The sequence below is a fragment of the Epinephelus moara genome, chromosome 6, assembly GCF_006386435.1.
Source record: "Epinephelus moara isolate mb chromosome 6, YSFRI_EMoa_1.0, whole genome shotgun sequence".
Lineage (NCBI taxonomy): Eukaryota > Metazoa > Chordata > Actinopteri > Perciformes > Serranidae > Epinephelus > Epinephelus moara.
The window spans coordinates 41882959-41886831 of NC_065511.1; the positions used below are offsets into that span (position 1 = coordinate 41882959).

General features: G+C 41.4%; 1 protein-coding gene across 1 annotated transcript in view; it reads right to left on the bottom strand.

Moving 5' to 3' along the window:
• Positions 1–2668, bottom strand: part of LOC126392473 (collagen alpha-6(VI) chain-like) — a 69243-nt gene extending 66575 nt beyond the window's left edge. Inside the window, exon 1 of the mRNA XM_050047885.1 lies at positions 2648–2668. The gene's annotated coding sequence lies outside the window, so the exon portion shown is untranslated. The remainder of the gene's footprint in view (positions 1–2647) is intronic.
• Positions 2669–3873: the final 1205 nt, after the last annotated feature.

Below are 3873 nucleotides of genomic sequence, written 5' to 3' on the forward strand. Positions count from 1 at the left end.
TTTCCCCAGTTAAAGGGTTTTTTTTGGGGAGTTTTTCCTTATCCGCTGCGAGGGTCATAAGGACAGAGGGATGTCGTATGCTGTAAAGCCCTGTGAGGCAAATTGTGATTTGTGATATTGGGCTTTATAAATAAAATTGATTGATTGACATACATGTATATATATATATATATATATATACATACATACATGTATATATATCTGTATGTATGTATTTACACAAAATAACTAATTGAGTTGGAATCATTTGCTGACAGCTTGGTCCCCCCTGCGGAGGTGGGAAAGAGGAGCAGCTGCGCCAACGCGCACGGTGTGCCAAACTTGCAAAATCTGCCTGGCCACACCCAGTTGGCGAAGTGCAGGTGTGCTGCGCCTCTGCCTCACCCGGTCTGCGAAACTATAGAGACCAAAGTCTCAAAAGTGTACCCTTCGGTCGATGACTCTTGTAACAGATGTAACACTAGCTCATACATGCTGGTCTTGCCCTGGTCTCTCAGTTTCCTGGTTCTTACTTTTTAAAGCCCTTTCCAAAATACTTGGAAGAACAATTAATCCAAATCTACTATCCTTGCAGCAATTTCTGGTTTTCAGTGTGAAGAAAGACAGTCATCTTCCTAAGGTATAGTCAGATTGCATTGCTTATGTTACCTTTTAGCCAGAAGATTGACTTAAGAATGACTTAACTGGAAGCAGCAATCCTGTTGCATAAATGTTGTTTGCTATGCAAACGCAAATTATCTGTATCTCTTGTCTGCACCTTAGAAGTAGCCCCTGCAATTTCATTGTATATGTAGCATCCTTTTGTTCCTGTGCATTGACAATAGCTTGACAATATCTTTCTGTTCTATTCCATTCTATTCTAGGTTGTAGTGCTGTTGGTTCTCAACATCTGCTGCTGAACTTGAAAGCACATGCACACGTGTGCACACATACACAAGGTGTCGTTCCTTATTTCATACTGGATTTTATGTGACTGTTTACTCCCAGGGCGTGGGAAAAAAAAGAAAAAATGTTTTTTCCTATATTTTTATAAACACATTTTCTTCAATGAGAATACTAATCAAAAAAGAGAAAAAAAGAAAAGCACACAGTTAAAGCCAAAGAACTTGGGGCCCCCAGTAGCTTATTGGGTAGAGCGGGCGTCCCTTGTGCAAAGGCAATGTCCGGCTGTTGGTTCAATTCGAGCCCTCGTCCCTCTGCTGCATGTCATCCCCTCTTTCCCCCCTTTTCACACTTAATACTGTCCTATCGATTAAAGGTAAAAAGCCCCCCCAAATAATAAGACATATAATCAAAAAAATAATGGACATGCGCCAAGGAGAAAGAACATTATATTTAAAAAAAAAAAACAGAGAATCATATAAAAAGCTCCTAAAACATAAATGAAACTCATCGCTGATACTCAGGAAATAAGAATAGAATAGACTTTACTGTCATTGCACAAGAAGTACAACGAAATAGTAATAAATACACAACACATATGCGTACACAATCACCCCAAATCAATAAATAAGAGTCACTCAACCCCACACACATCCACTCACATATCCATACAAACAGCAACCACACACAGGTTTTCAGAGAGCTGCTGCGTCTGTGATGATCTGCTTAGGATTCATCCGAACTGCTTGTTTTACACAAGATGTGTTTTTTAGTGAACATATGTTCATTGATTTTTAACATTTAATATGGTACACCAACATGTACGAAGCTGCTGTAGTTGTTACAAAATTAAAAAATAATAATAATACAGCAAATTATCCTCAAACTAGTTTGTGTCCTTTATCTAAGCATCACATTTTTAAGGCATCAATTTCACCATTTTTTACAAACTCCAAAAACATTTCCCAAATATCAATAAACTCAGAGGCCCTATTTCTCACTCTAAAGGTGAGTTTTTCAGAAGCCAAACTCGCTGTTAAATCCTTCAACCGACGGCCAGGAGAGGGGCAACACACATTGTTCCAGCAGAGTGCAATTGAACGCCTCATCTGTAGTAAACATAATTCAACCGTGGTTTTCTCTTAAGGCAGGATAAAACTGGAAACATGCCTAATAAGCAGAGCTTAGGACTTGAAGGTAATGGGGATGAAGTCATCAGAGACACAAACTGCAGCAACAACCTCCAACATTTTTGCATCCCAACATGCTCCCAAAAAAATATGAAATCTCTATAAAACATGTCACATAGCCAGGGGTTGTCAGTGTACTCAGGGGTCCCTTAAGGAAAAAGTCTGGGAGCCACTGAACTAAAGCAGAATCCACCTGAATGAATCCTTGAGTAGCTTCTTCTACTATTAGTTACTACTAAATTAAAGGATTGGTCTGGTGTTATTCTATTTTTTTTCTTACTAACAGAAAATCCCGTTTGCAGAGCCAAACCACACAACAACACAACGAAATGTCAGTCTGACTCTCAGTACTTTCTGACTGACTCTCTGTGGCTCTCAGCTCCAAGCCTGCTGGTTCCTACTGAAGATGTAAAACACCTCAAAATCCAAAAATGAGTCTTCCCTCTCCTAAATATTTCACCAGCACCTCTGTCCTGCAGATCTTAGTCGTGTATTAGCCCTTTAATTTTATAGACTGAACCAGCAAACCCACATTCCATTACAGCGAGTAAGAGGAAACATTCAAAGTCACTTACAGATCTGCTGCTGCATCTGCTCCCTCTGCACCCAGACACAAGAGTCCCACTCTCAAAGAGCTGCAAGCTTATTTCTGTAGAATGAAGAGGAGGAGGAGGAAGAAGGGCAGGACCCAGCTTTCGGACTCCTCCTACAATCTCCCGCCAAATTTTGCAGAAGAGATGGATGAACTTCTTATTTGTGTGTGTAAGTCAGAGTTGGCTTGTGACACAAAGTTTACAGGAATCTAATCCTCATGGCAGCTGCTCCTCCGCACCAGCAGCCTCTCATAGCCAAATAACTCACTGATGTTTTAGTTTGACTCAACTTCATTTGACTTCAGGATTCAACACATTCTCACTGTGACCTCGTCACACGTCCACGTTTGGTCATGGACTTTCCACGTCCACATATTACGTCCAAGGTACCCTGGGTGTGTTGGTTGTTGATGTTCTGGGACGCCGTGTCAACTTCAGCCTGTTACATGCATTGTCTGCTTTCAAAATACACTTCCGTTTTCACAGGAAATGTACAGTTTGCATACAGTCTCTTTCAAAATAAAAGCACTACGTTAGTACAATCAATGCTAGTTTTGTTTTTCTTCAATAACAAACACACATGGTTGGGTTTAGGAAAAAAACAAGGTTTTCTTTAGGATCTTACAGGAACGAACGCTGCTCTCTCGCCTGAAAGTTGATGTTTGTTGGACCCATCCGTCACCCCTCGCGCCCGCACGCCTCCACTCGGACTTGCGCAGCCTTAACTTTCGTCCTTGTCCCGCCACATTTTCCCCTGATGCCGCCGACAAACAGCCGCGTATCATGTGGACGTTAAAGGACAGCTTTATTCTTTGTTGTCTGACGCCGCAAGTCACTGCTCAAGCACTGGATTTCAATGACTTCAGAGTGAGACTGGGCTCTCTAGACTTCCCAAATGTTATCAGACAGAATGGATCAATCATGGTGGGGGTGATGGTTAAAAAAGTGTATCCATTGATTTTCAGAAGTGTCTTTTGCCATGTAAGTTTATGGGAAAATGGTTTTTGGGACCATAAAGAATGAATGGGATAAAAACTACCGAATAAGCATCAAGCATCAGTGCGTTTTGCAGGTGAAGGCCAGTGGGGGCCCCTGGCACTTTGGACCCCTGGGCCTGTGGATGATACTCCTGTAATCCATCCATGGTTTTAAAGTCTAAGACGATGATGTTTGGTCCCGAATATAAAAAGACGTTTGTGGTCTGGCTC